We start from the raw sequence: 13,610 nt of genomic DNA on the forward strand, positions 1-13,610 counted from the left end.
CTGCTAAGCAGAGGACTATCCCTAAGTTTTATCTTTGGTATTCTCCTTTCTTGGTGTTGGTATCCTACTTTTTGAGTTATAGAAATGCTCTCCTAATAAATTTCTTTCTTCAACCATTGGTGCCATATTCTTTTCAGGTTAAGGAACCTCCGTTAATAGCTTTGGAACATTATTCGTATTTTGGGACTTGCAGTAGTCTAATGGGGAGGTCACATCATCAAGACTGACTGTGATAAAATATTCCGACCAAGTTAAGTAGCAAACACATGGGGCAGGGAAGGAAGTCACTTTTTTTTAAATCCCACATCACCTTTCATTTTGAGATTCTCAGGAAGGAAGGCTTGTTGCTCAGGGTGCTGGCCAGTTGGAAGCAGAATTCGACACTGAAGGCAGGTGGTTGTGGGGACCTCACCCCTGAGCCCTGCTGAAGGATCTTGAGAATCAGCAGGTAAAGTAGGTTAGGTGAGAAATTCATGGGCTCTAAATCTGACATGGTCTCTCAGCCTATAACATGTGTAGATTTTGGAGTGAAGAATGGAAGTTCTGGGATAGAAAGCCCACCCTGGAGATTCACGGAGGCTGGAGGAGGTACTCGGCCCTCCAGACTAGCGTTTAGGGAGTGATGAGGGATGTGCCAATTTAAAGAGCCACAGTTGTTCTTCTTGACCTTGTAGAGCTTAGCCAGGGTCCCAGATGTAAACTCTGGCTAAACTAACTCACTGTGGAATGTCTTGATGGGCCTGGAGATGGACAAGTTCTTGAACTGTTTTCTAAAACAGCAGTAACACATCTAGGACCAGGCACATCAATATCACAAGGTCATCGCCTGCATTTGGCGTGTGGCCATGTGAGCATGTCATTTCCACAAGCCACAGATGAAAACTGGTCCAGTTACTGTGTAGTCACACCTTACCAAGGACACAATTGTTATTTCCTTTATATCTTGGAAATGGTTATGGTGATTTAAAGGGAACACTTGTATGGGAAGGTACACATTTTTGATCAGAAGAAAGCTGGGCAAGGAGGGGGAAGTCAGGTCTTCCTGGATCCCTGCATCCTGGTCCCTTCTTGGTCTACGTGTAACACTGCTTCCGACGAATGCCTCCATGCTCTTGATGCTGATGTGCTCTCTGTATCTTAAGACCATCACCTCCACCCACCATTAGTTTGGGTGACTGTAGATCATGAGACAGATTTGGGAGAGTGATGCCAGGAACTGAAAATCTGGCCTTCTTACTTTATGAGTGAAATCGGTTTTCTAAGGAATGAGTGGAAGAAAATAACTTTTCTCCTCTGAGGCAACTTAATATAAAATGGAGACAGGGTTGGGGGAACCAGTGTAAATTCAGCATAAATTTGGTTCCCAGTCATTTATGAGGTGCTATCATGTGCAGGACACAGCAATGTGCTGGGGTACAAAATGAATAGACATGCCAGGAGCCCATAAGCATTCGTTGTAAGTAGTTAAACCCAGGTCTGCATAAAGTGCTTTTAGAATTCAGAGAACAGGCGTCTGGCTTACCCTGGGAAGGATGAGTGAAGAGTGAACCTGCAGGGTGATGTCAGGCAAGGGGAGCTGGGACATTAGCTCCAAGTCTTTAAAAAGAATTAAGAGTAAGACACAGGCAGAGGGAGAGGGATTCTAAACAAGGAGAAGAGCATCTCAAAGAGAGTGAAATCAGAGCAGTTCCCAGGGACTGGCCAGACCACGCAAAGGTGGAGCATGGTGGTGTCATCAGAACTGCCAAACCTTCTGAAGAAACAAACACGGCAGCGATGTGTGAGGTCTAGGTCTGCTGGAGATCTGGAAAATGATTATTCTGACAATAAACGCACTTACAAGGTTCAAAAACAAGATGCATATCACATACCTCAAACTCATTCAGACATGTTGAGGGAAACTGAGAGACTTAAATCCAAGCAATATAGTTAATATTTTCCATCAAATGTTGGACCCAGGCCAGAGAGCATTTTCTGCAATAATTTTTCTTCTTGGATTTTATCCTGTGTGGTATATAAAGCTTAGGGCTGTCTGTTGAGAAGCATTCTTTAAAGTAGAAGCAACTGACATTTTGGTCTTGCAGAAGCTGAGTGTGTATGGGGGATACACACTCAGTCTGAGGGGGATAGAAATTATTTTGATTCAGCAGAGTATCTTTGTAGGAGAGATTATAAAGCACGTTACAAACATTAAGTCATTGAGCCTTCCTCTTTGCATGGAAAAATGTGCTCAGTTGGCCCATGTATAAAGCAAGTTTCTTGCCTGGGATGGCAAAGAAACACTGATGTGAGAATTAAACTTAATAGGTTTGGAGATACAGGCCCGTGATGCACCAGGTGCTCTTCTAAAGACTGGCCCTCCCAAGTACTGTCCTCCTTAACACACCCCTGATTATCCGGCCTGTGGTGCTCATTCAGGAATTCAAGAGGTATTTAGTAAGTGCCTTGATGTGCGAAGCGAAGCTCCAGACTGTGGGTCACAGTGACCAACAAGACAGAAACAGGTCCTTCCTCTCACAAAGCTCAAGTTCTAGTTGGAGGATTTGACAATAAAACTCTCAGCAAATTAAGGATAGAAAGGAAATTCCTCAATCTGATAAAGGGCATCATGAAAAATCTACAGCTAACATCTTACTTAATGGTGAAAGACAGAAAACTTCCCCCTGAAAACTAGGCTCAAAGCAAGGATCTGCTCTCCCACCACTCTTATTCAGTAAAATTGAAATGCAAAAGAAAGAAAAGGCATACATATTGGAAAAGAAGAAATAAATCTCTCTACTTGCAGACAACATGATTATCTCTGTAGAAAATTCTGAAGAATCTATAAAAATGGTCGTAGAAATAAAAAGTGAGTTTAGCAAGGTTGTAGGACACAAGATCAATATGTAAAGTAATTATATTCCTATATACCAGCAATGAGCAATTATAGATAATGAGAACCAGGTTTCTCACTGTGGAAGAAAGGTGGAAATGTTAGAATGAAACTGGTGGTGCTAAATTAGGATCAGAGATATGAAGTCACATTTATTTTAATATGTACACAGATAAAAAAGATACAGAAGAAAATACATACAGATTTATACACATGAATTAGTATACATACATACATATCCTAGTTCTGTCCATTAAAAGAGCTTAGAAACAGCAACATCCCTCAGCAATGAACACATCTAACTCTACATCATGGTTTCTAAATACCATTCTCTGATAAAAGGAACCAGGTGTTCTTGCAAAAATGTCTAAGTCTAGGGCTAGAGCTGTGAAAACATAAATGAGCCCGGATCATCTTGTGGTGCCAGAATGTAAAGAAATGGAAGAAAGAAAGCAACAAAGCGAGAAAGCGAAATGGGGCATATCTAAAGGATACAAGAGCCAACCTGGAAGAGTTTCCAGTGGCTGAAGCTAGAAAATTTGCATAGCAAAATGATAGTATTGGATTATAACCCAAAGGATAAAATAAATATCCACGTATTCACATTAATAAAAATACACAATTAAATTGACAAGTGGGGAGAAGGGGAAACTTCCTCAGTAAGGAATTCCAATTAACAAACGTAGAATAAATGAGAGGAATAGAAAATCACCATTAGAGCACCACAGTGGTAACTGTTGCAGGAAAGATCCACTGAGGAAGGCTACCAATAGTGCATGAAGCTTTAAAGAGAAGTTTGCATAGCCTGAAAGTACATTCCTCAAAATGTTTATTTTTGTGGAGGTTTTAACACATGTCTGCAAATTCTTTGATTACTCTTCCCTCCAGGAATTGGAATTTAATTCATCTCCCTTTGAATATAGTCTAGACTTAGTGAGTTGCTTCTAATATAAAGGGAAAATTAGTAACACTTCCTTGAAGCAACAGACACCACCTTATTTGGGTGATCAAGGTTAACATCACCAGCACTAAAACATGTTGATGTCCTATCTCTGAAATGTTGCAAAGGCACATCTCTTCTGTGGTCTTCCTTCCAAAAACTTATTAACTCAGCCCAATCCTGAGAAAACATCAAACTCAAATTGATAGATACTCTACAAAATATCTGACAAGTCCTCTTTGAACACCTCAAGGTCACTGAGTGCGAGGAAAGACTGAAGAACTGTCACAGACCATGGAAGACAGCTAGGTGCAAAGTGGTGCACCGGATGGGATCCTGGAACAGAAAGGGGATGCTAATGCAAAGACCAGAGAAATCTCAGTAAAGCCTGCAGTTAGCAGTAGCGCACCAAGGCTAATTTCTTAGCTTTGAGAACGGTGCCAGGGTTATGTAAGGGATTGACATTAGGGGAAGCTGGGTGAAGGGCATATGGGAACTTTCTTTATGGCCTTTTCTACATTTCCCAGAGTCTAAAATTACTTCAAAACAGAAAGGTTAAAAAAAGAATAAAGAAGAGCAGTGGGGGCTGACAGTGAGTAAAGTTCTTATCCATCAGGGCAGGAAGTTAGTAGTTATTATCTAAAACTAATAAATTAAGGCATCACATTTTAAGCACAATATCTAATGATACATGGGTACCTGCTTGAAGAAAAGGCTAAAAGAGTGAAATGAGTTTGCTTCTGGGTTCCAGACTGGGGAGGAGGAGCATTGGACCTGTGGGTTCTTGCTTTTTATTGCAGGTCTTTCTGCATCATGCCTTTTTAGAAATCTTACAGAAAACCTGCAAAAATTGTGCAAAGATTTCTCCAATATTAACATATTACACAACCATAGTACAATGATCTAAAGCCAGGAAATTTAATAATAATAGAACATTACCAACCAATTTACAGATGAACTCTTACCCACTATTAATTAATCTACAGATTTCATTGTTATTCCCCTAATGTCCTTCATCTGGTGCAGGCTCCCATCTACGATCCCACATAGCATTTGTTACCATCTCTCCTCACGCTTCTCCAGTCTGTGATTCATTCTCAGTGTTTCTTTGTCTTTCATGACTTCTGAAGAGTACTGGCAGGTTATTTTGTGCAACAGTGCTGAATTTGGGGTTGTCTGATGTTTTATGCTTTTCTGATCCTGTACACATTGCTCTTGATTTAAACTAAAAAAAAAATGCGTAATTCAAATAAAACATTTTTTCTCTACAGACACTGAGTGGGCAGTCTTTCCTGATGTTAAGCATACTCCTCTCTCAGGAATTAATTTTTATATATCAAGCCTTCTCAAAGTCTCTTAATGTGGGCTTTGATTTTTTTCTGGTTCCGTCTTTGGTGAAGGTGAAGAAACACTCTAATTTGTAGCCCCTTCCACAGAATTCAAGCTGACAGCAAAGGGATAGTTTGGCTTGTCTCGGGTTTGGGACGAGAGCAACCAGAGGGGCAGGGCCCGGCTTTGACCCATGCAGAGGTGCCCCTGGGGTTGTTGAAATGAAGGCAGCCTCCTCACCCAAAGGTTCTGGCAGCCCCTCAAGGCACCCCTTCTCTTTGTTGCCAGCACTTAGGTGCTGACCTCTTCAGGTCTCTGCCTGTCAAACATTTTGCCTTTGGCCTGGTCTTAGCCTCTCACTCCCTTTAAATAAAGGGAGTGCAGAGCATCGGCATCTCCAAATGCAGTCTCTCCCTTTTGAAGCTCTAAGAGGCTCTTTGCAGCGGCATAAATCAAAGGAGAGGGAGCTTATTCATTTAGCTCGTCAGAAATGTCGTCATGTCACATCCAGGAGTTTATTCTTTTAATAGCTTTATTCTTTCCCCGTTAAGAAAGGAATTGTTCCAGGGCACTCATTCCATACTGTATATTAGCCATTTCATTTTTCACAGAGGGAAAAAAAATGCCTTTCCACACATGATTAATACTGCCGTTGAATACCAGAAGAGCCGACCATGTGCTGGCTTTGGGCCATCCATCAGCAATTTAACATCTGTAATCTAGCCACAGTGAGTCACCGTGAACATCATGAACAAATCATGGCCGGTCCATCATCGGAGCCGTTTATGGACCTTGTGTGAGCAGAGCGTGCATTTTCCCTTGGGATTTGAACACGAGGATGATCTAAAGGAAGGAAAGCCACATATAAAAGAGTACTCACAGATTTTTGTCTTTAAAACATTCCTGCCAATGGGAGTTCAAAGCCCTGCCCTCTCCCCTTTAAAAGAGATCAGGAAGAGAAGCACACGGCTCATTTTTTTTATAGAGAGGGGACGAGCGTTGTCAGAATGGTGTTTTTGCAGAATCATAACAGTGGCATAAATACTCTTTCACTTTTTTTTCCCCCGTGGGTCTGAATTGTGAGGGCACAGAATTCTCCTGCTCTGTCCAGGGTAAACACTTCCCATCAGATATTCAGACCTGGTGGAAATAGCACAGTGTGTCTTGCAGCCAGTGGACTGAGTCTGAATCCCCGTTTGCATCTTAGCATTTGTCTTTGAATGAGCAGCTTAACCTCTCAGACCTGCTGTTTTCTCTGGTTATTACCATCCACCGCACAGGACTGTGGGAGACTCTGTGGAGCAGAGCTCATGTGTCTGCTGGCACCTGACACATAGTAGGTTCTCCCAGAGCGCGTGTATCTGCTCTTCCCTTTCTTCTCCAAAAGAGAACAAGATATCTCGCCAGGATTAACCGATCAAGACAACCTTTCTGGAAGTTGGTTGAAGGGCAGAGCCTTTTGGAGAACACGAATAGCTTTATAAATTGCCTTCAAAAGTCGCACCAAATCCTTCAGTCAGTTTTAAAGGAACTGTTTACCGCTGCATATGGCAGTCATTATTTGGAATAATAAACCCTCTGAGAATCTGAACATTCGTGGGCCAACAGATGGGTCAACCTGCTTCGCAATTTAACAAAGTAATTTATTTCAATCACTGGGACAGGGCATATGAAGATTACTAATTCAGTTCACAAGCAAAAGGAGCAAACACTACTATGGGGCTGAATTGTGTAGACATTATGGAAATGCACACCTGTTCAATTGGTTCTGAGACAGTCTTCATTTCGATTAGTGTTTCCTTTCCTTTAAAGAAGGTGTGTATTAAATTGCCATGGATTCTTCTGCTGAAACTCATGCGCTAATTGGTGTCAGGATGAGATAAAGAGCTCAGTGAAAATTTATACTGTAGTGCAGGTAAAATTAAGGTCATCAAAGTCGGCTTTGGGAAGTAAAACAGATGTGTCAGAAGTATATTCTGATAATAATTGGGCAATGTGTTTTCTTTCTTCTTGAAACCGTCTGAGCGGGGTTTAAGGGGAAGGAAAAAAGCCAGGATCGTTTGTTCCTCATCCTCAAATCTGCTTACATCTCCTACATCTTGACCTCATCTCTCCCCATTCATCCTCACTCAGGAGCCAAAGGGAGTGAGAAAGAGAAAAGGTGGTCGGAGGGACTCTTGGGGGAAGTTTGTACTGTGTTCAAAAACTGGATTCGAGGTTTTCAAAAGAACTGGGGTGGCAGCCCCTCATCTTCCCATCTCTTTGCCCGTCATCCCAGCACTGAGTGGGACAGAACTCCCATGATACTGCCAGGAAGCTTCACACAAAAGATGGCGCCTGGTTTGTATTTGAGAACTGCAGTGTGTTAGTTAGGTAAGACTGCTAACGCTGCCAGATTGTTTCGCTGCAATTTTTGAAATGAAGAGACTTTTCTTTCTTCTATATAGTCTTTTCCCACTTCGATGTCTGCAGTTACTACTTCAGTATAGATGACTTCCTTCTTCCTCACCAGCCCTCCCGAAATATTTATTTACTGAGTTGCCTTTTCTCTTCCAGAGGTCAGGTTAGCTCCTGGGATTCTAACCCCATGCCATCCCTGAGGCAATGGGGCCGTGGGTAAGGATGCAGCGAGTGTAGTTCACTGGAGAGATTACTGTAATTGGAGGTAAATGCAGGTTATGAGGGGACCTCAAGCCAGAGCTACTAAAAATCACTTTTTTTTAAGTCTCCATGTATATTAGGACATTGAATAAATATTCCAATAGGGTTGCAAAATTGTGGCGTATTTTGAAAGTTTATGTTTATCAAATTTTCAACACCCACGCAAATTCAAGGACTGTATATATAAACTCACTTAGAGGCAATGCCAAAAGTCTCAGTGTGAGAAATTTCATGAATACAAGGCCTGGGCCACATGGCCCTCCTCCCCATCTTCCCACTCCTTCCTAACAGCTCCGAATTGCCGGCTCCCTATTCCTTCCATTTGGATGTCCCTCCTTTCCAGCACCCCCACCCTGCCTCTTCCAAGCACTTCAAGCTCAAAATGTCTCAAAATGAATTTGTCACCTTTCTCTCAATCACCAAATGAGTTCTTCCTCCCAAAGTTCCTCTTGCTATGAACGGCAGCACCATCTGGTCACTCCCCTAGCCCTCCTCCCTGATCATCGTTCCTTAAAATCTGACCAGTTATCAAGAACTGTGGGCTCTTCCTCTGCCTTCTGCCCCAAACTCCTCCTGCCTGTCCCTCCTCACTGTCCACTGCCTCAGTTAGGGCCCCGATGACATCCACCCACACTGTTATCAGGCCTTCCAGAGGCCTCCCTTCCTCCTGCCTCTCTCACACACATTGCATCCCCTGCCCACTGGGCAGATTGATCCTCCTGGTACCACACCCCCTCAGCTCCCTAGTGCCCACAGAATTAAGTGGAAACTTGCCAGCCTGAGAATCAAAGCCCGTCCTAGAATAGTCACAACCTCCCTTTCCATTCCTGTCTCTTATCCCTCCACACACTTTAAGCACAAGATAAACAAGAATATTAGCTATTCCTCAAACGCATCTTTGCCTCTTCACCTCTGAGCATTTACCTGTGCTGTTCCTCCACCTGCAGGCCATTGCTGAAAATCTGCTCGTTGAAACTCTATCCTTTCTTTAAAGTCTACTTCAAATGCTTCAGGAAATCTTCCCTCCTTTCCCTGCCCCGCTACAGCCACCAGATGCATGGTTTTCTCTTTTGAACACTAGTAGCTCTTTGATTCTTTTACTGACTTGTGGAACTTAATCTTTTTTTAACTTACACTCAATTCAACCCCATTTCACAAATGTTTCGCAAGCACCTATTAGGCTGTGGTGTGTGCTGGGGACAAACAAGTTAGAGGGTCCCCTTTCCTCATGGAATTTATCATCTAAGGGAGGAGGCTGACAGGTAAATACTCAATTCCCTCAAGACGATGAAGTAGGATCGTATTTGGTGGCAGCCCAGAAAAGAGCTGCTCACGTAAGCTGGGTGGGAGAAGGAGACACAGGGCAGGGAAGGAAAAACCCTCAGATGACCCTTAGTTATTTCTGTTTAAACTTATCTTTTCGAGATGGGCATGTTCTTAAGGGAAACTGGCTCACGTCACTGCGTCTTCTTAAGTCTGAGTATTGTGCCTGCACGTCAGTGCTTAAACCACAGTGGAAAGGCTTTTTTTTTTGTTTTTTGTTTTTTCCCAAAGAGCACCCGAGTCTTAAGTTTGCATGAAGTTCTCTTGTGGAGAAATGACTTTCTTGGGAGAAAAGTAAAATAGAGTAAGATGCAAAAAGGAGTTTGACTCCAAAGCTTGCACTCTTTTCCAGAGCTTGAACTGGATGCTGTGCCTCTCCTGTCTCTGTCATTAGTCTCATTTCACAACTTTCACAAACAAAGGCTTTGGAGCTGAGATCAGGAAAGACTGTCTAGAGTCCAGTGGCTTTTCTGCCCCATTAGTCTCCTCAGATACCCCAGGACCTTCAGTAGAGTGATTTGCATAGAGCCCACAACAGGGACTGGATAAATGAATACTGAGTATTGAACATGTTGGAATTTGGAAAAAAAAAATTAATCTTGGTAACATGCTGATTGGGATCTACATACTGGCTAGTTGTTGGCCAAACCCTTTCCTTGGCCTTCCTGGGACTGGTCTGCAGTTCTCATCAACTGGGGGTTAGTTTGGTCCCATGATTGAATTCTAGCCCACGGGATGTGAGCGGGCCTAAGGGCACCACTTCCAGTCTCCATGCTCTGTCTCTCTGTGACGGAGTTCCCTGTGGAAGATGCAGAGTCAGAGATGGAGGCAGTCAGAGTCTCCGGAATCTCGACGTGGAAGCTGCCTGCTGACTTGGCACACTCACGCTGGACTGTTACGTGAGCAGGGAAAAAACCTTCCTTATGTTAAGCCACTGAGATTTGGGGTTTATTTGTTATAGCAGCTGATGTAACCCTAACTAATACAATCCACTTTACACTGTGTGCAGAAAAATGAGGACCAAGAAGCAAAACATCCTAATGGGCAATCTGTGAAACCAGATTTTCCTTGCGGTGGGTTTGCTGCTTTGTCTCTGAGTGCCCTCAGTGGGCCTTTGGAAGCTGTTGCTTCGAGATTCATTCAATAGTATGTTTGAAGTTGTTCTGCATTAAATTAAAAACTCAGTAGTTTGAATGTGGATGCAAATTCCTAATAGCTTTAGCAACTGAAGAAAAATTTCCAGATGTTTCACAAAGCACTAAAATATTGTACATTGTTTTCTTTTTCAATGGGAAATTATTCACAGGGCAATAAAAAGTTGTTTTTTCAGTAAACAGATTATGTTTCAGTCTGCGGTGTGAACACTTAAATGGAACGATGCAATATGCCACTTTTTAAAACAGGGTTTTAAACATGTCAGTACAAACCTTTCAGTCCTCTGTCCCATAAATTCAACTTTTTAAAATGAAATCAACCTGAGCCCTGTGAAAGCTCGTACTACTCTATCAAAACCAGTGAAATTTGCCTGTTTATTGCCACCTATGGTATGTGGCAAAGAAACATTCTTTTCACCTGGGACAATTTCTTCAACTTTACACCAAGTGAAATTTAATTGCTTTCACTTCCTGGAATCATTAGGCGTTAGTCCTGCAGGAGGTGGAGCCCAGAGGAGACGCTGAAAAATAAGTCTCGGCTTAATACATTTTACCTTGGAATTGTATCCTTCTTCCTTCTGCCACTGGTGATACCCCACGTTTCAGCCTGGGAAGCCACTTTTGAAAAATTTAAAGAGGAAAATTACAGAGGAAGAAGTAATAACAGGTCTCCTGTTGGGAAGAGAACACATCAGAGGTGAATCGACCCTGAAAGCAATGACTACTCATGCCACAATCATTACTATCAAACAACTGGAATATCTCATTCTTCCAGGTTCACTTTTTGGTATGTTTTTGGCTTCACATAAAGTAGTGCACGCAGTACCAGGTAAGCAAAACGACACCCAGGGCAATCCTTTCCCTGAGCTATGGTTGAATCATGTTCAAGAAAATCAGAATTGCACAGGACAAGTACTGTGCAATCATTTTATTCATATTACAACAGGTTGCTATCCTTTTCGAGAGGATTCACGGAGCCTTTCCTATTTAATTATAAATCATATATTAAAGTTCCTTACAGAGTATTTGAATGAAGATTATGGTAATTACTCAACAGAGAGGATGAGCAAGGGTAAAATTAAAGACCCTTGTTAAAGTCATTTCCAGAAATGAAGGTGGGCAGCCTCCTCACAGATAATGTAAGACCAAGAGAGACGGGAGCTTTTAGGAACGCACGCTTCCGGATCACACACACACATTGTAAAGCGAGGTACACCTGTGTGATATGTTGTACGTGTTCTTTGTCACTGTTCCAGCCCCCAAGCCTGTGATATGCTGCAAAATGCTCGTTGTAATCACAGGACAGGGCACTGTTAATCACTGGCTGAGGCTTGAAGACCCTTTATTCTTTGGAGGACATCGAGGATGGAATACTGAGTTGGAAAATGTACAAAGGAAGAATATAGTGCGACTTGTTTGGGGGATGGATACGAAAGGGGAGAGACAATTGAGTGAGAGCAGCAATTTCCTTACAGGCAGGAAACTCCATTTGTACACACGATGGTTTCACAAGTTCAACAGAATTGGATTCTGAGCTTCCTATATAAATCTCAGTTGTTTTTTTTTTTTAAATCATTCTTTCCTAATGGATAACTATCAGCTCTGGTGTGTGTGTGTGTATTTAAAGGATGAAGAAAATAATTATTTTCTACTAAAGAATTTTAAGGTATGGATAGTTTTGGTACAGAAAACCCGACTTGATTAAAGTCTCTATATTTCACTGTTTGATTACCCGACTTCCAGTCTACTTTAAAGGCATATTTTTCAAGACAGGAGGCTAGAAGATATTTCATGTGACTGCTTGTTAGCCTGCAAGCTTATGAATGTTTAGACCAGTGGTTTTGGGGTCTCCATCTGCACTGCTGAACCAGGCCACACGATTGTTAGGGGAAGGCCTGTCCTCCTGTATTTGCAGTCAACCTAAGAATCCTCAGCATCTTCATTTTCTCTCCCTTACATCAGCAGATCGTCAAGAATTTCCCCCTCTGAAACCCCCCTGGATATTCACTTCACTGACTTTCACCCCAATGTAACGTTTGGTTAGTGGGGGTTTCTCCTTATTAAGGACTTTCTGGCACAAGGAAGGAATGCTTTCTGAGGGTCTATTTATAGGGTCTCTTAGGCTCTTTTGGGAGGTTATACTAGCCAAATGGACCCAATCTCTGTATTTATGAGGTTTAGTGGGGAGACAGACATAAAAAATGGACTATCTCATAGCTAGTCATCTACTGTGTGGTCAGCCTGACAGAGGAAGCCAACAGATTCTGAGTGTATTTGAGGCTGAACTGGGCAAAGTTACTTTGAGGGACTGACTCCTATGCTGAAAGTTAAAAGTTTGCATAGGATTTGTTTGAAACAGACACTAAAACTATTTCGGGCAGAGCCTTAATTCAGGGAGGCTAGGGATGGGCAGTGTGTGGGAAAGGAGGTTGGAGCAGGTGACAGGTTGTGGGGTGGGGCTAATCACACAGGCAGGTAGAACAGAATGGTGGAAAGTTGGTACCCATTATTATTAGGGCAATAAGATTGGAATGGTTCTTGGCTAAGTAAACATTGCTTGCAAAGATCTTAAACTGTCCATCCTTGCTGGGAGATTCCAAAATCTTTTTAACCCAGGCTTAATCTACTCTTGGTGGGTTTGCAAGCAAAGCCTTGTGGGCCATGGTGAGACTTTATGTCATGTCCTGAGAGCAGTGGGAAGCCACCAGGGGGTTTTAGACAGAGGAGTGCCTTATATTTATCAAGTGCTGCCAACTAAACTACCATCTTGACCCAACAAAATGAGTAGTAGCTCCCATTGTTGAGAACTTGGATGAGGTTTGGCAAAGGGCAATATAATGTGTGTGTGTTTGTAACAAGTCATGACAATTAAGTTTTAGAAACTGTTTAAAGGAGGAAGAGGTTAGTTAAAAAGAAGACATTAGATTTGCCTAACTGCTGTTCAATCTAACAGCACATGACTATACTAAAAGAGAATTGAACCCAGTATCTGACTTATGACTGTTTTGAACCAATTAATTTTTGCAGTAATCTCACTCCTAAAAAATGGTACTCTTGAAAGAAACCCATGGTGAGAGGAGCAGAAGCTAACACTGACATATCAGTCTTTGATATGGAAGTACAGTAGGCAGACATGTATTTTTCCCAGATTAGAAACAAATGTGTAATGGAAGTTGAAATATAAAGAGTTCCTCCATTTATCTTCTTCACTAAAGGAAGAAAAAAGCATCATACACATCGTAGATCATTTGAGTTTTAGGCTGATGATTTGAAACATTTTTATAATTCAGTGGCTCTTTTTGAATATCCAGATGTTAATAATGGTTCCCTG

Source organism: Camelus ferus, chromosome 7, assembly GCF_009834535.1.
Source record: "Camelus ferus isolate YT-003-E chromosome 7, BCGSAC_Cfer_1.0, whole genome shotgun sequence".
Classification (NCBI taxonomy): Eukaryota; Metazoa; Chordata; class Mammalia; order Artiodactyla; family Camelidae; genus Camelus; species Camelus ferus.